Source organism: Heptranchias perlo, chromosome 29, assembly GCF_035084215.1.
Source record: "Heptranchias perlo isolate sHepPer1 chromosome 29, sHepPer1.hap1, whole genome shotgun sequence".
NCBI lineage: Eukaryota > Metazoa > Chordata > Chondrichthyes > Hexanchiformes > Hexanchidae > Heptranchias > Heptranchias perlo.
The window spans coordinates 9,601,962-9,625,933 of NC_090353.1; the positions used below are offsets into that span (position 1 = coordinate 9,601,962).

Below are 23,972 nucleotides of genomic sequence, written 5' to 3' on the forward strand. Positions count from 1 at the left end.
CTCCATACCTGAATTCCCAATATGCACTCCTGCCCCATGGAGCTCTGCATCAGGAGCATTAATTTATAAAATCTACCCCACTGTCTCTGGGACGTGGGTTTGGATCTAGCCCAGTCTTCTCTCTCTATTGGCTGCTACATAACAGGGGCTTGGATCAGTTCCAAGAAATATACTGGAAGTTAACATCAGACATTAAAGACATTTAACAGAGAATTTAGAATTCTCCTGCATTCTAACTTTCAACTGTGGCTTAGTTGGTAGCACTCTTGTCTAGGAGTTAGAAGGTTGTGGGATCAAGTCCCACTCCAGAGACTTAAGTGCATAATCTAGGCTGACACTCCTGAGGGAGTGCTGTACTGTCTTTCAGATGAGACATTAAACTGAGGCCCCATGTGCCCTCTCAGGTGGACATAAAAGATCCCATGGCACTATTTGAAGAAGGGCAGGGGAGTTCTCTGCAATGGCCTGGCCAACATTTATCTCTTAATCAACATCACTAAAACAGATTATTGCTCATTGCTGTTTATGGGATCATGCTGTGTGCAAATTGGCTGCCTTGTTGCCTGCATTAGAACAGTGACTTCACTTCAAAAGTACTTCATTTGCTGTAGAGCACTTTGGGACATCCGAGATTGTGAAAGGCAAGTCTTTCTTTCTTCTTTTTATTTTAGACTCTTCACATTTCCCAGATCTATTATTCTCCAATTATTTGCTGAAAATGCTGTCATTTCAGTTGTCGTTAATTCACTTTAAGATCTTCTTTCCTCAATCTACATCCCTGAAAACCTTCCAGTGTTTCGTCGTTGCTATTAACCCCTAACTGTCTGGCAGTATTACCACAGTCGGACCTTTGGAAAGAGTGAGATTTACTTGGAGATATTGGCCCGGAATTTGCTCATGAAATAACGGCGAGGCTAACAGGGCTCATCGTTATTTCAAGACAAATAGAAGAACAAGTTCCAGCAACCGCACATGCGCGGTCAAACGCGGAGATCCAGAAATTACTCTTCCTGATTCCCTGCTGATCTGAAAGCTGCGCAGATTGACAGCTCGCCGGTCAGCTCTCCATTGAAATGAATGGAGGAGCGTGAACTTGCTGCTCGGACGTGGTAAGTACCGACTAAAATAGACTGAAAAAGTCAGGACTCCTCTGAACTGGTGTGAGGAGCCTGTCCTGCTGCCATTTAAATTTTGCTGCATAATTAATGAAGCCAGGATTCAGCCGGAAGGAGCTTTTTAGCAGTCAGAGAGTTGTTTAAAAAGTCTGTGGGAGCCGGGTGTCAGAATCTTTCAAATTTTTTCAAATTTAAGTGACTTCCAGAGTCCCGGAAGTGTTTAAAGAGGTCTGTGTGGAAAAAAGGAGAGAAAAAAATGCCTTTTCCACTGGGGATCCCACTGTTTATTTATGTATTGTACAGAATGGAATTCCGATGCAGGGAACAACAAGGAAGAGACAGGTTCCATGCCCATAGACTCATCCGGAGGAACTATTATCCACCACAGTGAGTGTACAGGGAGAGGCTGTCTATCGTAGTGATATCGGAAGAGCTGTGTGTGAGGAGACTACGCTTTAGTAAGGAGGCAATCGGCCCCACCTGTGAAATGTTGCATGAGGACCTTCAGCCACGTTCTAACTCCCGCAGAGACTTGTCAGTGGCCATGAGGTAACCACAGCCCTCAAATTTTATGCATGTGTGCAAGCGCCAAGTGTGGAGAGGACAATTGGGGGTGCTGAAATCACACTTGGATGGGTCGGGGAGAACTTTGCAATTATCACCTGTCAAAGTGGGCAAGGATTGTGGTGGTCTGCAACTTTGCCCTGCGGGAAGGACTGACCCTTGACAAGACAGACAAGATGCCGGTGGAAATGGACGAGATGGAGCATGCCAACACGGGTGTTGCTGGGGACCTGGGTCACGACCCCTCCCCCTCCCCCCCGCCCACCGAGGAAGCCATGGCTGCAGTGGGCGGGGTGGCAAGAGAGGAGCTGGTGGCTCAGTCATTGGGACAGTGATGGAAGTGTCAAAATGCCTCCTCTCCCCTCCCCAGGAAAACACACGAAAGGACAGGCAAGATTGAAAGTCAAACAGTGAACTTTTATTTCAGCAGCAAAAAATTAGTGCAATACTTTATGTAAACATTGTAGTAGTTATTGCAAAACTTTAAATAAAAATTGAACTAATTTAGTCATTTTCTACTTTGGAAACAGTTGTAATATTAACATGGCTGACCACACATAGGATGTCATTTGTGACTTGATAAGGGCTGTTTCCGTACTGTAGCAGGGGCAGAAACCTGATTGGAGGGATTCAAACATGGACTTGCGGGAAAGACGAACATGGATTTGGGAGGCGACAACACGTTCAAGGACTTTGGAGAGGAAAGGGAGGTTGGAGATGGGGCGGTAGTTTGCAAGGACAGAGAGGTCAAGGATGGGTTTTTTGAGGAGGTGGGTGATGACAACAGATTTGAAGGGGAGGGGGACAGTACCTGAGGTAAGGGAACCGTTTACAATATCAGCTAACACGGGGGCCAGGAAGGGAAGTTGGGTGGTCAGCAGTTTGGTGACATTAGGGTCGAGGGAGCAGGAGGTGGGTCTCATGGTCAAGGTGAGCTCGGAGAGGGCATGAGGGGAGATACGAGAGAAACTAGAGAAAGATGCAAGTTCAGGGCTAGGAAAGGGGGGGAAACCATAAGCAAAGTTTGGCTTGGTGGGCTAGGGGAAGGGAGGCAAATGGCAGAGGCAGCTGAACAGATGGTCTCAATCTTAGTGACAATATAGTCCGTAAGCTCCTCGAACTTATTGTTGGAGATGAGGGTGGAGAAGGCAGGGGAGAGGGGTTTGTGAAGATGGTTTGTAGTGGATGATCCTGGAATAGTGAGCAGTATTGGCAGCGGAGAGCGGGACCTAATAGTGCTTTATGTGGTCCAACCAGATCTGGCGATGAATGGCTGAACCTGTTATCTGCCATAAATGTTCAAGTCTGCGTCCCTTGGACTTAAGGGAGCAGAGATGAGGGCCACACCTAGGGGAACAACCAGGGTGAGAGAGAGTAATAGTTTTAATGTGGACATGGGCATCAAAGGTGGAGGTGAGGATGTGATTGAGCAGATCGGTAGCTGCAGAAATGTTGTTGTGAATGAAGGGCCAAAGGATAGACAGCTGGGAATTAGAAAGTGCCGTTGTAAGTGACTTGAGGGAGAGCTTTTTCCAGGGGCGGACACAGAAGGAAGTGGGATTGGGAGGGGGAATGGCGATGTGGGTAGAGAGGGATACAAGGAAGTGATCAGAGATGGCCTTATCCGTGATTGACACGATGGGAGTAGAGAGGCCACTGTGAAATAGCAAGGTCAAGGAGGTGGCCGTGAATATGGGTAGGGGATATGGAGGGAGAGATTAAGGGAGAATAGGAGGGCAGTGAACTCAGAGGAGAGAGAGCATGACGAGTTGAGATGGAGGTTAAAATCACCGAGGATGAGAAGTCTCTCGGTGCAGAGGCTGAGGGAGGAAAGCAGTGAAGATATCACCAACAATCGAATAACAATAAACAGCAAAATAATTAACAGATTTACCCCCTCACAGGCGTGCGTGAGGGTCGCTGAGACAAAGTCTGAGCAAGAGGAGGTGCACTCTGAACGAGAGGGGCATCCTATTTTCTCCTGGTCCTCACCCCTCCCTGTGAGCCCACCCAACTTGTGCCAAGGGCACAACCTCTGTGACTTGTCCACTGGCTGTAATCAGGGAGCTCGGAGCTAGGGTGCTGCTGCTCCAGGGGATATTGAAAGAAGTAATGTCTGGTGGAGGCCAAGCTCCGCGTTTTTGGGCCTGGACTATGTCTGCGGTGGGAGGGGCACAAAGGGTGTCAGAGGCAGCATAGCCATACTCGCTGCATTCGCCTCAGCGAAATGTAAAAGAACCTGGCAAATATTTACCAGCTGGTCATTAGTGTTCTGGCCAACGTCCTTGATCTCCTGTCTCATGGAGGCTAGAGAGTCCAGGTACTTGTCGTTCTCAGCAACCATCGTTCGCCTCACTTGTCGGCTAATGAAGTCCTCTCCCCAGCTGTCATTAACCTGGGGCCGATTTCTACCACATCCTATAGGGCACTGGGAGGCATCTCCCCCAACTTCCAACGGTCCCTCACCCCCCCGACAGGTCAGACTCATCAATCGCGTTTCTTCCCAGCGGCACTAACTTGGGGGCTGCCTGTGAGAGGGGACTCGCGAGGGGCCCGGAGTCGGACAGGTGATGAGGTGAGGCTTGTCGTGGTCAAGCGTCCCCCAACTATATCAGCACCCTGAAGATGCCACTTAGGGACAGGGGTGACGACGCCACTTCACCTGCCCATCCCCCCAGGGTGCACCCTCCCCTTTTTCTAGATGCCCCCCCATTCTTCTTCCTCCTGCTCACTTACCGCGTCACCACCTTCCGCACCCCCCGAGTCACCGCCCTCTGTAGTCACCCCACTCACCGCCCTCTGCAGCCCCCCAACTCACTGCCCTCTGTAGTCACCCCACTCACCACCTTCTGCAGCCCCCCACTCACTGCCCTCTGCAGCTCCCCCACTCACTGCCCTCTGCAGTCCCCCCACTCACCGCCCTCTGCAACCCCCCACTCACTGCCCTCTGCAGCCCCCCAACTCACCGCCCTCTGCAGTCCCCCCACTCACCGCCCTCTGCAGCCCCCCAACTCACTGCCCTCTGCAGCCCCCCAACTCACTGCCCTCTGCAGCCCCCCAACTCACTGCCCTCTGCAGCCCCCCACTCACCGCCCTCTGCAGCCCCCCAACTCACTGCCCTCTGCAGCTCCCCCACTCACTGCCCTCTGCAGCCCCCCAACTCACCGCCCTCTGCAGTCCCCCCACTCACCGCCCTCTGCAGCCCCCCACTCACCGCCCTCTGCAGCCCCCCAACTCACTGCCCTCTGCAGCTCCCCCACTCACCACCTTCTGCAGCCCCCCACTCACTGCCCTCCCCATACCCCAACTCACTGCCCTCTGCGGCCCCCCACTCACCGCCCTCTCTGTCCCCCCACTCACCGCTCTCTGCAGCCCGTGCTTCCTCAGACAGCTGTGCAACTGTGAGAAGAAAGAACAGAAAATGTTACAATGGTGAAGCATATTCATCTGCCATCTCACAGGAGCTGCATTAACCTTCAGAGGCTTTTTAAAAACAGTTCATTACTTTGGCTCTTTATAAAAAAAAATTATTTACAATTACATCGAGTTACATTAAACTAACTTTCAATAGTTAATTGGTGATTTGAAGTGTGCTTACCTCTTTAAGGATCCTGGCTGAATTGGTGTGCTGTCTTCTCTCACAGACGTTTTCTTCCTGATTAACAGACGCTGCTCAGATGCCCACTAGAGGACGCAGGAGTGTTTTTTCAGCTTCTCAATAGGGGAAGTTCGCGCACTATAGACCGCGGATATAATGAGGGTAAGTTTATATGTAACGAGCGGAGCATGTGGATCGTTCGCTGCTCACCGCAATTCACGGGCCAATGGCACGAGAGCCTAAGCTGAGTGACTCACTTGACGTCCCTGCGCCAGACTAGTGAAGAATAAAATTTGAAACGAAAGGGAAGATTGCTGGAGAGGCTTCATTCTGACTGTTAATTTTAAAAAAATGTTCATGAAGTCACTTCTTAAATTTGCCAATTCAGTGACGTTATTGTAAATCTAAAGGATGTGGACCCTGGTCTTTTGATGTCCAAGATCGATCTAGTGGACCATCCTGCATTTATTCACGGTCCAGAGAAAGCAATGATTTTATTCAGGGGGCTGCGTTTGCCTCGTGGGATTCCCATGCAAAGGTTCGGTCTGGGGCCCCTCGATAAAGTTGAGTTTGATTTACCTCAAACCTTAAACTTATCACTGGATCCACTCGGAGCCCCTGACTGGCTCCAGGCCCCTGACTGGCTCCAGGCCCCTGACTGGCTCCAGGCCCCGTGCACTCACAAGGGTTTCAGGCTCCTAATGCTGCCCTTGATTTTATTATTGTTCATGACCTTTAAAGAGGAACAGTAATGTTCATTAATGGGGGAGCACTGTCATTATAAAGGACCTTCTCCCGACGAAATAATTGCTCAATTTTCAGGCTTTAATCAGCTATTTCCCTCATGCTCTCCACCTTAGACTATTCCCATAAGTGAGCCCTCATTCCCAATCAACCAGAGTGTGACCTGATATTCACAGTATCTGGCAATGTAATGTTGCTCAGGGGTCGAACAGAAGCTCTTCTTACTGTAATTATCTCACTGAATAAACACAGTCCCTCTATGCCAACTCATGTCATTACAGTCATATGCAGCTGAGTTATCCTGGGACCTGGCTTCCCTCATAATGAAATTCCTGTCCCTACCTACAGAATTCTACCTGAACGCAAGGACACAAAATGGGAGACTTTCAACTCTGAGCTGCCTAATTTTTGTCTGAAAAACGGGCAACCTGCAGAGGAAAATCAGGCGGGGACCTTGTGCATCCATTTGCCCACCTGAATTAATTTTCAGGCAGATTTTTAAATGGGCGCCCAGCACTCCCACCAAATCAGGTGGGAGGCTGCTTAAATATGCAAATTAAGGCCCTACGCCTGCTGTAGGACTCTGATTGCCACTTTCAAGGAGAAAGGGATGGATCGTGAATCAATCCATTTCTTGTGATCTTGCTCACCTCTAACATCTAGTACTGAGCACTACTGGCGGGGCCTGGAAGACAGTCACCTACCAGATTACTCAACTGAGGAAGGGTAAATGATATGGAGGGGACCTAAGAAAGGCGAGAAAATACTCTAAAAATAGGAGGCATCACTGAACTTCAAGAGGAAGACAACCCTTGCATTAGTAAACTCACCTTGGAGTGATCTTGCCCTTTGAATGCAGCTGCACCTCAAAGAGGGTATACTCCCAATCTATGTATCTCCCAGTCTATATATACATGCAGCGGATGTACTGCCAATCTATATATATACACAGAGGGTGTACACCCAGTCTATATATGCACACAGAGGGTGTACTCCCAATCTATATATAGACACAGGTCCTAGGCCCAACCATCTTGAGCTGCTTCCACAATGACCTTCCCTCCATCATAAGGTCAGAAATGGGGATGTTCGCTGATGATTGCACAGTGTTCCGTTCCATTCGCAACCCCTCAGATAATGAAGCAGTCCATGCCCTCATGCAGCAAGACCTGGACAACATCCAGGCTTGGGCTGATAAGTGGCAAGTAACATTCGCGCCAGACAAGTGCCAGGCAATGACCATCTCCAACAAGAGAGAGTCTAACCATTTCCCCTTGACATTCAACAGCATTACCATCGCCGAATCCCCCATCATCAACATCCTGGGGGTCACCATTGACCAGAAACTTAACTGGACCAGCCACATAAATACTGTGGCTACAAGAGCAGGTCAGAGGCTGGGTATTCTGCGGTGAGTGACTCACCTCCTGACTCCCCGAAGCCTTTCCATCATCTACAAGGCACAAGTCAGGAGTGTGATGGAATACTCTCCACTTGCCTGGATGAGTGCAGCTCCAACAACACTCAAGAAGCACAACACCATCCAGGACAAAGCAGCCCGCTTGATTGGCACCCCATCCACCACCCTAAACATTCACTCCCTTCACCACCGGCGCACTGTGGCTGCAGTGTGTACCATCCACAGGATGCGCCGCAGCAGCTCACCAAGGCTTCTTCGACAGCACCTCCCAAACCCGAGACGTCTACCACCTAGAAGGACAAAAGCAGCAGGCACATGGGAACAACACCACCTGCACGTTCCCCTCCAAGTCACACATGACCCCGACTTGGAAATATATCGCCGTTCCTTCAGCGTCGCTGGGTCAAAATCCTGGAACTCCCTTCCTAACAGCACTGTGGGAGAACCTTCACCACATGGACTGCAGCGGTTCAAGAAGGCGGCTCACCACCATCTTCTCAATGGCAATTAGGGATGGGCAATAAATGCTGACCTCACCAGCGACGCCCACATCCCATGAAAGAAAAAAAACACAGTGGGTGTACTCCCAATCTATATATAGACACAGTGGGTGTACTCCCAGACTATGTATACACAAAGCAGGTGTACTCCCAGTCTATATATACACTCAGTAAGTGTACTGCCAGTCTATGTATGCACACAGTGGGTGTACTCCCAGTCTATATATGCACACAGTGGGTGTACTGCCAGTCTGTATATATACACACAGTGGGTGTACTGCCTGTCTATATATACGCACAGTGGGTGTACTCCCATACTGTGTATACTCACAGCCTTCCAGAGCCTGCCCATCAAACTAAAATATCATCACTGATTGGCAAATGGAAGAAATTATTTAATCCCCAAATTCAATAAGTCTCTTTAAGAATGTTCCTCAAGAATTCATGTCCTATTTTTAAAAGAATACAGGAACACTGGTTTCAAATGTAATCAGTACATTACATCCTATTTTTGTTAACTTTTTTATTTTTGATCAATTTGATGCTTTTGAGTGGGTCGGGGGTCATCACTGGGAAGGAAAGAATTTTCACACAGTTTTTACCCAACTGTCCATATCGAATAGATTTATCATGGGCCAGGTGTAGAGTAGAACTCCCTCCAGCCTGCGTCAACCTGCAAAAACACCCCCACCGGACCAGGGTGGCATTTCCAGTTTCAGTGCCAGCTCTCCATGATGCCTATCTGAGGGGGGGGCCGATTTAGTGCCGATTTGTACCTAAGTACAGATAACTTTCTACACTTGGAACTGATCCAAGCCCCTGTTATGTAGCAGCCAATAGAGAGAGAAGACTGGGCTAGATCCAAACCCACGTCCCAGAGACAGTGGGGTAGATTTTATAAATTAATGCTCCTGATGCAAAGCTCCATGGGGCAGGAGTGCATATTGGGAATTCAGGTATGGAGGTCAGCGCTCCTTGCGTGATTGTCCACTAATGTTCCTCCGCACCCTAATTCCTAAAAGTGCCCCCGTCGCACAAAGCTCAGTGTCAGAAGTACCAATCTCTGCTAACCCACTGTGTCATCCAGTTCCCTAAACCGTCTTGTATTTTCTCCAATGAAATTTTAAAAATGAACAAATACATAACAAAATCATTGATTAGTCAGCTTGTTCCCACACCAGCCAATATGAACCTGATCAGTCCTGTTTAATACTGTTTGATTTATATACTGTTCTGCAAAGCATGGCCGACACTCCTGTAATAAACAACAGGTACGCAATCATTGTACACATTTACAGTCATTGTCTCTTTTTACTAACGTGCAGCTGCATTTCTTATATCTTTAAACAAAATTCCACTAGTGTTTTAGATTCCGGCCAGGATTCCAGTGACTCTGGGCAGGTGAACTACAGTGCCACAAGTTATGGGGTATCAATTCATGTGGTACTCTGCAGTTAGTTATGTTTTTGTGGGGCTCCACACATGAAGGTGTTAATGAAGCCTAACTTGTTGACTTAGGAACATAGGAACATAGGAACAGGAGTAGGCCATTCAGCCCCTTGTGCCTGCTCCGCCATTTGATAAGATCATGGCTGATCTGTGATATAGCTCCATATACCTGCCTTTAGCCCATATCCCTTAATACCTTTGGTTGCCAAAAAGCTATCTATCTCAGATTTAAATTTAGCAATTGAGCTAAATTCTAGAGAATACAACCCCAATTTGTGTAATCTCTCCTCGTAACTTAACCCTTGAAGTCCGGGTATCATTCTAGTAAACCTACGCTGCACTCCCTCCAAGGCCAATATGACCTTCCGAAGGTGGGGAGCCCAGAACTGCTCACAGTACTCCAGGTGCGGTCTAACCAGGGTTTTGTATAGCTGCAGCATAACTTCTGCCCCCTTGTACTCTAGTCCTCGAGATATAAAGGCCAGCATTCCATTAGCCTTCTTGATTATTTTCTGCACCTGTTCATGACACTTCAATGATCTATGTACCTGAACCCCTAAGTCCCTTTGGACATCCACTGTTTTTAACTTTTTACCATTTAGAAAGTACCCTGTTCTATCCTTTTTTGATCCAAAGTGGATGACCTCACATTTGTTTACATTGAATTCCATTTGCCACAGTTTTGTCCATTCGCCTAATCTATCAATATCCCTTTGTAATTTTATGTTTTCATCTACACTGCTTACAATGCCACCAATCTTTGTGTCATCGGAAAACTTAGATATGAGACTTTCTATGCCTTCATCTAAGTCGTTAATAAATATTGTGAATAATTGAGGCCCCAAGACAGATCCCTGCGGGACTCCACTAGTCACATCCTGCCAATGTGAGTACTTACCCATTATCCCTACTCTCTGTCGCCTTTCGTTCAGCTAATTTTCTAACCAAGTCCGTACTTTTCCCTCAATTCCATGGGCTTCTATCTTAGCTAACAGTCTCTTATGTGGGACCTTATCAAATGCCTTCTGGAAGTCCATATAAATAACATCCATTGACATTCCCCTGTCCACCACTTTAGTCACCTCTTCAAAAAATTCAATCAGGTTTGTCAGGCATGACCCACCTTTCACAAATCCATGCTGTCTCTCTCTGATTAACTGAAAATTCTCGAGGTGTTCAGTCACCCTATCTTTAATTATAGACTCCAGCATTTTCCGCACAACAGATGTTAGGCTAACTGGTCTATAATTCCCCGGTTTCCATCTCTCTCCTTTCTTAAAAAGCGGAGTGACATGTGCAATTTTCCAATCTAGAGGGACAGTTCCTGAATCTAGAGAACTTTGAAAGATTATAGTTAGGGCATCTGCAATGTGCTCACCTACTTCCTTTAAAACCCTGGAATGGAAACCATCTGGTCCTGGGGATTTGTCACTCTTTAGTGCTATTATTTTCTTCATTACTGTTGCTTTATTTATGTTAATTTTATCGAGTCCCTGTCCCCGATTCAATATTAGTTTTCTTGGGATTTCCGGCATGCTATTCTCTTTTTCTACTGTAAATACTGATGCAAAGTAATTGTTCAACATGTCCACCATTTCCCCATTGTCAATGACAATATCCCCACTTTCAGTTTTTAAGGGGCCAACACTGCTCCTGACCACCCTCTTTTTCCTAATATAACTATAAAAGTTCTTCGTATTGGTTTTGCTATCCCTTGTAAGTTTTTTTTTCACACTCTCTTTTTGTAGCTCTTACTAGCTGTTTGGTGACCCTTTGTTGATCTTTGTATCTTTCCCATTCGCCAGGATCTGAGTCATTTTTTGCCTTTTTGTATGCCCTTTCCTTATGTCTTATACTGTCCCTTACCTCTTTAGTTGTCCATGGCTGTTCTTTATGGCAAGTAGAGTTCTTGCCCCTCAGGGGTATAAACCGGTTCTGTATCATGTTAAATGTTTCTTTAAACATTTCCCACTGATCATCAGTCGTTTTACCCATTAACAGATTTTCCCAGTTTACTGTGGACAGTCTCTGTCTCATCCCATTGAAGTTGGCCTTACCCAAGTCTAGAATCTTAGCAGCTGATTCGCTTTTTTTCCTTTCAAACACTACACTGAACTCTTGTAAACAATTTTACAACACCAAGTTATAGTCCAACAAATTTATTTTAAATTCCACAAGCTTTCGGAGGCTTCCTCCTTCCTCAGGTGAACGGTGTGGAAATGAAATTTTCGAATCCTTCACATTTGAAAATCACAGAACAATGCCTGGTGATTACTGCCCGTTGCCAAGGCAATCACAGTGAGCAGACAGAAAGGTGTCACCTAAAAGGCCACCGAATATACAAACCCCCCAAAAAAAAAGAGAGAGAGAGAAGGAAGACGGTCAATGACCCGTTATATTAAAAACAGATAACATTTGTTCGCTGGTGGGGTTACGTGTAGCGTGACATGAACCCAAGATCCCGGTTGAGGCCGTCCTCATGGGTGCGGAACTTGGCTATCAATTTCTGCTCGACGATTTTGCGTTGTCGTGTGTCTCGATGGCCGCCTTGGAGTACGCTTACCCGAAGGTCAGTGGCTGAATGTCCATGACTGCTGAAGTGTTCCCCGACAGGGAGAGAACCCTCCTGTTTGGCGATTGTTGCGCGGTGTCCGTTCATCCGTTGTCGCAGCATCTGCATGGTCTCGCCAATGTACCATGCTCTGGGGCATCCTTTCCTGCAACGTATGAGGTAGACAACATTGGCCGAGTCACAGGAGTATGAACCGTGCACCTGGTGGGTGGTGTCCTCTCGTGTGATGGTGGTATCTGTGTCGATGATCTGGCATGTCTTGCAGAGGTTACCGTGGCAGGGTTGTGTGGTGTCGTGGTCGTTGTTCTCCTGAAAGCTGGGTAATTTGCTGCGAACGATGGTTTGTTTGAGGTTGGGTGGCTGTTTAAAGGCGAGTAGTGGAGGTGTGGGGATGGCCATAGCGAGGTGTTCGTCATCATTGATGACATTTTGAAGGCTGCGGAGAACATGGCATAGTTTCTCCGCTCCGGGGAAGTACTGGACGACGAAGGGCACTCTGTTGGTTGCGTCCCGTGTTAGTCTTCTGAGGAGGTCTACGCGATTTTTCGCTGTGGCCCGTCGGAACTGTCGATCGATGAGTCGAGCATCATATCCCGTTCTTACTAGGGCGTCTTTCAGCGTCTGTAGATGTCCATCGCGTTCCTCCTCGTCTGAGCAGATCCTGTGTATTCGCAGGGCCTGTCCATAGGGGATGGCCTCTTTGACGTGGTTAGGGTGGAAGCTGGAAAAGTGGAGCATCGTGAGGTTGTCCGTGGTCTTGCGTTAGAGTGAGGTGCTGAGGTACCCGTCTTTGATGGAGATTCGTGTGTCCAAGAAAGAAACTGATTCTGAGGAGTAGTCCATGGTGAGCTTGATGGTGGGATGGAACTTGTTGATGTTATCGTGTAGTCTCTTTAGTGATTCCTCACCGTGGGTCCATAGAAAGAAAATGTCGTCGATGTATCTGGTGTATAGTGTTGGTTGGAGGTCCTGTGCAGTGAAGAAGTCCTGCTCGAACTTGTGCATGAAAATGTTGGCGTATTGGGGTGCGAATTTGGTCCCCATGGCTGTTCCGTGTGTTTGGGTAAAGAACTGGTTATTGAAGGTGAAGACATTGTGATCCAGGATGAAGCGGATGAGTTGTAGGATGGCGTCTGGAGATTGGCTGTTGTTGGTGTTGAGATCACTATTGGATATTGAACTCGATCATGTTATGATCACTATTGGATAGATGTTCGTTACAGTTAAGCCGTTAACTAAATCTGGTTCATTACTCATTACTAAATCTCGTACAGCTTGCCCCCTTGTTGCCTCTAGGACATACTGCTGTAGAAAACTATCCCGGACACACTCAAGAAATTCACTACCTTTCTGACAGTTGCTAGTCTGCTTTTCCCAATTTATGTGAAGGTTAAAGTCCCCCATTAAGACCACTATGCCTTTCTTACACACTTGTCTAATCTCTGCATTTATACAATCTAGCGCTTCAGAGCTGCTGCCAGGGGTCCTATACACAACTCCCACAATAGTCTTAGATCCTTTCCTATTTCTCAATTCAACCCATAAGGTCTTAAGTGGCCTATCCACTAGATGGAGCAATTACATCAAAGACCCATTAGTCACATGTCAGAAAAGCTGTACTTCCTATCCTCCCACCTGCTGCATTAATAGGAATTACAATCCACACACCAGAGCCCAAGAGGACATCACTAACAGGGTCAATACCATGGACAGAACCCGCAGCAGGGGGTCTGGAAACATTCCTGTGATGTGGAGAAATAAAACGGAAACTGGCCGTTAACTATCTGGCACATGAGAGCGTGGCTAGGACCCACAAAGTACATGAAGGGACCACATATATCACTCAGGGCAAAACAATGATAAAGTTATTTAAATCACTGTATTTGCCTTTATCTCGCCTATTTCATGTCCTTCTGACAAAACCTAGGGGAACACTGAATCTGGTAATGGAGAAGTTTGCTGTTGCTCCGCAGGGAGGAAAGCAATCTTTATTATGAAAGATCATTTGTTGTTATGCATAAAGAATGATCTTGTATTCATTTAGCACCTTTCATGTCATCAGGCCATCCCAAGGGATTCACAGCCAATTAATTACTTTTTAAGCACTGCTACAGCAGTTCTGTAGGGGAATGCACTGCCAATTTGTACACAGCATGGTGCCACAACAGGAAATGAGATGAAGGTCCAGTTAATCTATTTTTGGCAGCTTTGATTGAGAGAGGAACATTGGCCAGGACACCAGGAGAGCTCCCTGTGTCGTGGGATCTTTTACACTTACCTGAAAAGACAGACAGTGCCTCAATTCAATATCTGATCCAAAAGATGGCACCTCCAACAATGGCCCAGAATTTGCTGTAGCCGGTCAATGAATGGCATCCGCTGTTAGTTAGACTTGCCCTTAAACGTTTAATCTCGGTGATATTTTGCGCCGCAAGTTGCAGGAAGTGGGAGATGGAAACGGCACGGCGCTCCCTACAGGGCATCTGGGACCTGAGTGAACAGGGCAAGCAACTGTGTATCTCCTTAACCAATCAGATTGAAGGATTGTGAAATTAACAGTGCAAGGACTGAGAAGGAAGTGTAAGTTAAAATGGTGAATTCAATGTCAAATCAAGTACAGAAAGAGAAATAAAGAGAGGGAAAGAAAGACTGGATTAAGAGAGAGAGAAAAAAGAAAGAAAAAGTTAATTAAAAAAATTTAATTATAATTTTAAAAAAAATCTCCAACACCAATTAAAACCTGAAGGATTGAGACTCCAGTCTTGTAATAGTTAATTTTCAGTACCAGGGAGTTGACTGGCAGCAATTAAAATGTATCATGTTGTTAAAAGGGGAATTAGACTAGAAATAACTTGACTTAACTTCTGTGGCGAGTTTAGTTCGTATCAACCGTGTAAATATAGGAACTTCACGCCTTTCAATGCATTTGAATGGTGAGGCAGACGGTGAGATGCCGTTTTCGCGAAGCTAACGGTGGAGTAGCGCATCTCGGACAGCAACCTTTGGATTTCCACGTTTAACCGCGCATCTGCCCTCCCCTGAAGTTGCTGTGCGTTTTGCTCATAAATAATGATGACCACCATTAGCCTCACCGTTATTTTGATAGCAAATTCTGGGCCATTGCAGCACTCCATCAGGACAGTATTGATGGAGCTTGAACGCTCAACCTTCCACTCAGCAGTGAGAATACTACCAACAGTGCCAAGTCTGATGTTTACTTTAGGTGCAAATTTGGTATAACAGGTCTGAGTATGGCTGGCCAGCCAAGTGTATGGAGCTTCTTGTGTTGGCACAGGAGATTATTTTAACTGAAATGGGTGCCCCTAAACTTCCATGTCAATACCATCTCATCTTCTGCTGGAGCCCTTTGTCCTCTGATACCAGTGCATTCTTCATTTAGTTCAAGGTTAAGCCTATTTTTGAAGATGAGGTTATGTACCTTGCAGAAAATCACAATCGTGCTGCACTCTTTGGTTGACTTATACTGTAACAGTGTAGGTTCTGTAATAGGTTCATCGGCCACAGTTTTAGGTGAAAGCCAGAATCCTCCAACACCCAACCTTTCACCAATGGATCATTGCATTCAAATACTCCAGCCAGAGATCGTTAGGGATGAGAATGAAGGGTCATACATTGATCTCAGGGACTGTGGGTTCACATTCAAGATACTTTGTGTGCCTCACAGATCATTGACAAACTGCTTGTTTGGAAGCCTTTGTGGTTGATGTGGGCCATGTGGCTGCCTGTGGGTGCTCTTATCTCCATATGCTCGCTGTAAATTATACCCACGACCTTGGAGAAAGAAACCATGACTTAGAATTGATGGGGGAATAAATTCGATAAGGGCCGTTTTCGGGCAGGGGTAGTGTGATGCGCTAGTACCCCGCAACCCATGGCCCCTACACAGGCAGCACGTGAACTTCATGCTGCCTGCTACTTACCATGATATCAAGAATGAGGAAGTTGGAAATGGGGCGTGCACAGCACACGTCATCAGCAGCCTGCACCTCTTAAAGGTGCAGGTGCACATTTCAAATGGCAGGTACACAGCTTACTAGGAGAAGGGAAAGACGGCCATGAGGATAGCAGGACCGGCACGAGAGAGGGCTCCATGCTTCTCTGATGATGCACTGGAGGCCCTGGTGGAAGGGTGGATGAAAGGAAGGCCAACATATACCTGCAGGATGGCAGGAGACCCTTCAGACTGCAGCTCCGCAGGCATTGGCAGGCTCTGGTGCAGGAAGTCAATGCCAGGAGCATCGCACCACGCACGTGGGTGCAGTGCCAAAAGAAGTTCAATGATTTGACACGAGTGGTCAAGGTGAGTGAATGCAAGTGTCAAGTGGCACATCCAACAATTGCACCACTGCTTCACACCCTCTGTCACCCACCCACTAACAAACACTGCCCATCCATACCCAATGCTTCCCTCGGCAAGCTGCATCTCACCTGCACATAGAGCCACACTTGCAGGCCAAACAATCACTACTCACAGGTCACACAAACTGGCAGCTATTAGACCATGACAGGCACATCACCCACACACCTTGCAGGATACTCACTAACACACTGTCCTCTGTCTTGCAGGAGAAGGTGGCGCATAACAGCCGGCAGCAGGAGAGGCCAGAGGGTGGACCGGCACGTCCTCACCCCCCTAGAGGAGACAGTAGTTCGGATCATTGGGCAGGCCATCGCTGCAGCTGTGACAACGTGCCGCCCTGGAGGTCCCGATGAAGGGGGTCTCCGCATATCTAATGCTCCTTCTCCTTTCCCACATCTCCCTCCTCCCATAATCTTTTCTGACTCACGTGCTGCACACGCTGTCAGCACACACCTGTTCCTTGCTCCTCTCCCCACTCCACAACTCAACCTGTTTTCCTTTGTCATTGCAGATACCCAAGAACACGTGGCAGCAACGTCCGAGGAGGAGGAGGAGGAGAAGACTGAAGCCACACCATCACTCGATCTGACACTCGCACCCACCAGCTCAGAGACTGACACTGCGCGTCCTTTAGAGGTTAGGTTAGAGGAGGGATCTGCACTGGTGAGACACCGAGCACAAGTGCGCAGGAACCGGGGCGGGAGGAACAGATACCGCAGGTGCCAGTTCGCTGGAGGGCAAGGTCGCTCACTAGTTCTGCTGCAGAGGAGTCAGATGAGGACTTCAATGGGCCAGGCTACAGAAGACGGCTCATGGGCGTACACCAACAAATGCTTGGGGCACTGGAAAGCCTGCTAGAAAGCCTTCGCACAATGAGAAGGGGCATGGAGGAGTCCAGCTCCAACTTGGCACAGGGCTTTGTGCAGAGCTTGGAGCCCATCCTTTCCAACATGGAACAGGTGGTCACCTCCATCAGGACACTGTGGAACCCACCATGATGCAGCGTCTGATGACTGATGTCACAGCATCCACTGCAGCACAAACATCTGCCATCCAAGGTCTGACTGCTGCATTTGAAGCTCATGCTGCTGATTTCGTGGGTCTGGGAAACATTGTGGAATGGGGCTTCCAGGGCATCACAGCACTCCAGCAATCCGTTCTCCAGCTGATCACCAGGATTGCTGAGGCGCCGCCCCGGGAGAGTGGCAGTGGCGCCATGGCGGTTGGACCTGCTGTCCTCTCTCAGGACGACAGCATTCCTCCTCCCACCCCTGCCACTCTGCCAGCGCCCCTGTTGCTGCCTATCGGCCAGCCAGGCCAGACTGCTGCAGCCTATGCTGCGATGGTGCAGTCTGAAACCGGGCTCTCCTGGCTCAGAGCTGCTCGAGGTCGTCCTCCAAGGCCATCTGCACGCTCCTCCGTTGAAGGTCAGCAGCCTCTCACCACCCATACTCCAGCCACTGGAGAAGCACCTCGTAGGAGCACTAGGAAAGGCACACGAACAAAAGGCACTAAGGGAATGCACAAGGGTGAATAGTTCTGTTATGTTTGCATAATTTAATTTATTCATTGATAAATGAGACTTTGATTTTGCATTTGGTGGTGGTTTTTATTTATGCTATGAGCTGAGAGAGAAACTAATGTGTAATCAGATGCAGGGCGATTTGATTGTCTTATGGGAGCGGAAAGGTAGGGAGTGTAGGACTGTTGGTGAGTTGGGGGATGTAGTTCTAATTATTGATAGAGGGCACAGATCAGGTGAGCATGCAGAGCCCTTGCAGACAAGGCGTGTGGTTCCTGCTGCACCTTTGTGTCTTCCTCCACTTCCCGTTCTGGCTCCATCCCTCCTCCTCCTCCCCCTCGGCCTCTTCCTCCTCCTCCTCCTCCTCAGCCTCTTCCTCCTCAGCCTCCTCCTCTTCCACCTCTGGCTCAGGGTCTTCTCCAATCATTGGTGGCAAAGGCTGGTCCTTCATGATGGTGAGATTGTGCAGCATGCAGCAGACCACCACGAATCTTCCCACCTGCTCAGGGGAGTACTTCAGGCCTCCTCCAGATTGGTCCAGGCAGTGGAAATGTTGTTCAAGGAGGCCAATGGTGTGCTCCACGATGTTGCGTGTGGCAGCATGGCTCTCATTATAGGCCTGCTGTGAACATATGCGTGGGTTCCTGACCAGTTTCATGAGCTACGTCGTGAGGGAATAGCCCTTGTCGCCCAATAGCCAGCCTTTGACTTGCCAAATCGGGTAAAAGATAGCTGGCACGTTGGACTGCCGCATGACAAAGGCATCGTGACCACTCCCAGGGTAGTGGGCATCGACCTCATGATCCGATGCGTGCGGTCTCACACCAGCTGTAAGTTGAGGGTATGGAAGCCCTTTCGGTTGACGAAGACGGCTGAGTTGATGTGCGGGGCACGCAGGGCAATATGTGTGCAGTCAATGGCACCCTGCGCCATGGAGAAGCCAGCAATGTGGGCGAACCCCTGTGCTCGCTCGTTCTGATTGTCTCTATCGAGAGGGAAGGTGATGAACCTGTTCCTCATGTTCACAGTGTGTCTGTGACCTCCCTTATGCAGCAGTGCACTGCATACTGCGAGATGCTGCACATGTCGCCAGCAGAGGCCTGAAATCATCCTGAGCCGTAGAAATTCAGCGCCTCAGTGACGTTCACTGCCACAGGCAATGCTGTCCTTGTCCTGCTCTGAGGCTGCAGTTGTGGCCGCACCAGTTAACAGATCTCGGTCACGGCTTCCTTGGTGAACCTCAGGCATCGGATGCAATCCTCCTCGGTCATGTTGAGGTAAGAGAATTGATCCTGGAAGGCCCTCATTGGGTAGGGACACCTGCTCATTGCCCTGCGCCTCCTCATCCTCTGTCTCCTCGCAGCTTGACCTGCTGTGCATGGCCTTTCTGCATGCTTCCAGTCGTGCTCAATGCCCAATGGGAGCCCTAGCAGACCGCCCATGGCTGGCAGGAATGTTGTTCAACCACGGTTGTAACTTTCCGACCTGTAAGGCAGTACCTGCCAAACCACTCTCAAAAGTAGTGTTGGAACTCTCAGTAAGTATAGGGAGCTTCAAAAAACACTTCCTACTCCTCCAGCAGCCAGAAGCAATAATCCAGCAACTAACCTGCAACACTGGCATGGTCCCTTTAAATAGCGCTGGTGGGGGGGGGGGTGCCATCTTGGATGTTGGAGAGGCCGTGTAGCGCCGAAACAATGGGCGCTACACGGCCCAATTTAGCGCCCATACACTTTAGGAATGCAATTTAAGCTGCAACTTGATAAGTTCAAAGTTTTGAATATTGGGTTGGAATTAAGAACCTACTTGTTATAAAACTATTCTTAGGTAAATATTTGTGTAAATTGCCTTTGGTGCTGATGCTGTTTCTGTCTGCTGTCACTGTTCTTAACTATTGTCAACACTTCACATCACAGTTGTCCCTCTGTTGTGGTATTGAATGCCATCCTGGTCAGTCTGCTGCAAGCATCTCCCAGCTCTTTATATCAATGCCACACAGCTTTGGCTTGTTCTTCTGTGCATCCTTAAACTCCTTCCTCCATCTACTCCATACACTCATTGTAGAGGACACATTTGTGACTGTTCTCATCCAGCAGAGTTGTGATTTTATTCGTATTGTCTCAATGCTGTTTGATTTTCCCTGTTTCCCACACACTGGGTAGTAAGACCCTGCCTTTTGATATACATAATGGTTCTGAGGTGGTGTGAAACCTGTCGAGCTCTTTGATATGAGGGCAGGTTTCACAAACATAGAGGAGACCTGAGACCACAACGACAAGACAGACTTTGCTACCTCGCACTGTGCTGTCCCCAGACTCACCCTTTCATTTGCCAAAGAAGCAACTGAATGAGAGCAATCGCCTCTCGACATATAACATGCATCAATAATCTGTTGATTGTGTTTCTCTTTGCTCTGAATCCACTCTTTGCTTTTGGAGCTACACCAACTGCAGCATTGGTGAGAAGGAGACTGAGGAGCAGACTGGCCAAAATCTTCCCGCCAGTGTACAAGAAGGAGATGCGTCAATAGTTTCCATGTTCATAGTTGTCCCCTTTCCATTTGAACATGGTAACAATGGTTGTGTCATCAATACCAGAAGCACTGCACCATCTTTAAGGTCCAAGGGGCTGTTAAAGATCCTGTAAAGATATCGCTGGTAATTGGAAAAGCATCACATGGTATTAATGAACTTTAACTTTTAACATTTTCTTTATCACTTAGGACGGACGCTGCAGGTTTAAGAGGAATAGTGTTGCTGCCGTCTGCAGGAATGGCTTTGTCGTCCGAAGTAACAGAGAACAGTATTCAGCAATGGTAGTGAGAAATATTGGACCCGTAGCTGTTGCCATTGACGCAGGTCACAGGTCCTTCCAGCTTTATCGAAATGGTAAGAAACAGAAGCTATGGATGATATGCATAAATAGGCCTATCAACCTATTCTATATAAAACATTAAAAATCTTACATCTGCAAACACCTCCTCTGTTAACTATTTTTCGTTATCAATTCTTTTTCAACATTGATAATAGAAACTGCCACACAACTACACCTCCTCCAAGTCCTACCACACCCTGGCACATGCTTTCCAGTGCTGTCAAACACCACAACTCCATCCCAGTGATCCCATATCCCACAAGATCCCCACCCCCACCCCCACATAGGTCTCAGCATCTCCCCCACCCTCCCTGATATTCCCATACCCCATGACCCACACTCTCAATTGTCCCACACCTTGACTGCCCAGTGTTCTCACACTCAGGACCAGCACCCTGATGCCAACATCACAACCCAACATCACCTTCCCAGCACTGCCACAACACAGAAACCCCGCTCTACTCCTACAACAAACCACTGCCATCCCACTTCTACCTGAGTTCGAGACCCTCCTGTCACTATTGTCTTACCCTGCCCTACTCCCATTCCTCCCACACCTCGATTCCCCCCAGTGGGACTATGTGCAGGACCTGTAATCTACCTGTACCCTGGAACATCTTCCTACTGTCTTCTGTATTCCAGGATTTGAAGGTAAGAGATAAAATTAACTATGTACATCAATTAATATATGGTAACAATCTTCAGTAAGTTGATGACTACATATTTTATCAAACCAAAGCTTAGGATATAAATCACAATCAAAATTAATTGAACATTAAACAGGTAAATGTACAGTATTGAGTACAAACATCGAAGTATTGTGGTTCCAATCTGTGTCCCTGTGATCCTAGAAACACAATAGCTCACTTCTTAAGTGGTGAAACACTAACACTTCGGATCAAGCTCAGTCTCCCTGTTGCCTTCTAACTTCCTGACTGACTTTTGAGGTAAAGTTAGTCTCAAATATATCATTCAACATCCTTTTGTAGATATAATGAACAAAGGGCATTAGACAACTGTATCTCCCATAATTACATTAGGTAAACAACCATTCACGGATTACCAATTACACAGAATGTTCATTTACAAAAATACATCTGCCATTACAGGTCGGTTCGAAGACACCTCTCAGTCTGTCTGTCTGAATTCGGCCAACATGTCAGGCTGACCAAAGTGAATTGAATGACATCTAAGCAGAAAGATGTCAAGAAATGCTTTATTGAACAATGCATTGAGTGACCCTTTTGCATTCCAGCGTGTAATGTAACTTGTAGAAACTGATATTGACCAAAGAATCCAAAAAATAATTTTTAAAAAACAGAAAGCTTGGTTATTGTCACATGAATTTACAGGAAGTGCATGCTATGTGCAGGAGTTTTAACAGATTTCTAGTAAATTGTCCTTGGTACTGTCCATGGTCAGTTGAAGAATAGAAGTTTCTTTTTTTCTGAGATGTGATGGAGTTGAGAGTTTCAGGAAGTTGCTCCACCAAACCACCTATTGGCCAGAGCTCGCAACTACATTGTGATGGTTGACTGCAAAACTGAATGGGAAATGTGGGTAATCGTAAATATTGACACAAAATTATGACTAAAAATTATGACAACAGGAAGTGTGCACCCTACACATGATTTTTAATATACCAGTCAATACACATGGTGAATCGAGTCTAAGTGTAGTCTTCAGTTGAAGTGGGGTTAAAGTTGTATATGCTGTTCTTAACTTTGTTTAATACTTTGATTTTATATTATTATTTGTAGTTAATTAGCAAAGTTTGAGCAATTTTGAAATTAGAGTTGGTTGGAGAGCAGGACTTTCTCCACAGCACAGGCTGAGGGGCTGGGAGATGCAAACCTGAGATGCTGCCGCACCACAGTACTGTGAAACATTCTGATCTCAATATAACAAAAAGGATATAGAGGCACTGGAGAAGGTTCAAAAAAGATTTACTAGAACAATACCAGAACTGACAGGTTATACCTATCAGAAAAATTTGAGCAGGCTGGGGCTCTTTTCTCGAGAGAAGAGAAGACTGAGGGGTGACCTGATAAAGAACTTATGGTACGGTAGCATAGTGGTTATGTTACTGCACGAATAATCCGGAGTCATGAGTTCAAATCCCGCCATGGCAGCTGGGGAATTTAAATTCAATTAATTAAATAAAATCTGGAATAAAAAAAACTAGTATCAGTAATGGTGGCCATGAAACTGCTGGATTGTTGTAAAAACCCATCTGGTTCACTAATGCCCTTTAGGGAAGGAAACCTGCCGTCCTTACCCGGTCTGGCCTACATGTGACTCCAGACCCATAGCAATGTGGTTGATTCTTAATTGCCCTCTGAAATGGTCTAGCACGGCACTCAGTTGTACAATCTCGCAGCAAAAATAATAAGAATAAAACTGGATGGACCACTAGACACCGGACACAACAAAGGCAAACCAAGCCCAGTCAACGCTGCAAAGTCCTCCTCACTAACATCTGGGGACTTGTGCCAAAATTGGGAGAACTGTCCCACAGACTAGTCAAGCAACAGCCTGACATGGCCATACTCACAGAATCATACCTTTCAGCCAACATCCCAGAATCTTCCATCACCAGAGGGGGCGATACAGTGATATACAGTCAGGAGGGAGTGGCCCTGGGAGTCCTCACCATTGACTCCGGACCCATGAAATCTCATGGTATCAGGTCAAACACGGGCAAGGAAACCTCCTGCTGATTACCACCTACCACCCTCCCTCAGCTGATGAATCAGTCCTCCTCCATGTTGAGCACCACTTGGAGGAAGCACTGAGGGTAGCAAGGGCACAGAATTGTACTCTGGGTGGGAGACTTCAATGTCCATCACCAAGAGTGGCTCGGCAGCACCATTACTGACCGAGCTGGCCGAGTCTGAAGGACATAGCTGCCAGACTGGGCCAGCGGCAGGTGTTGAGCGAAGCAACACGTGGAAAAAACCTACTTGACCTCTTCCTCACCAATCTACCTGTCGCAAATGCATCTGTCCATGACAGTATTGGTAGGAGTGACCACCGCACAGTCCTCGTGGAGACGAAGTCCCGTCTTCACACTGATGAGACCATCCAACGTGTTGTGTGGCACTACCACCGTGCTAAATGGGATAGATTCAGAACAGATCTAGCAGCTCAAAACTGGGCATCCATGAGGCATTGTGGGCCATCAGCAGCAGCAGAATTGTATTCCAGCACAATCTGTAACCTCATGGCCCGGC

At 47.4% G+C, this 23,972-nt stretch overlaps 1 long non-coding RNA gene across 1 annotated transcript in view; it reads left to right on the plus strand.

Annotated features, from left to right (window-relative positions):
* LOC137299726 (uncharacterized) overlaps window positions 1-23,972 on the plus strand; it is a 55,141-nt gene that overhangs the window by 23,955 nt on the left and 7,214 nt on the right. The window contains exon 2 of the long non-coding RNA XR_010957965.1: window positions 20,588-20,753. This is a non-coding gene — a long non-coding RNA (uncharacterized lncRNA). The remainder of the gene's footprint in view (window positions 1-20,587; window positions 20,754-23,972) is intronic.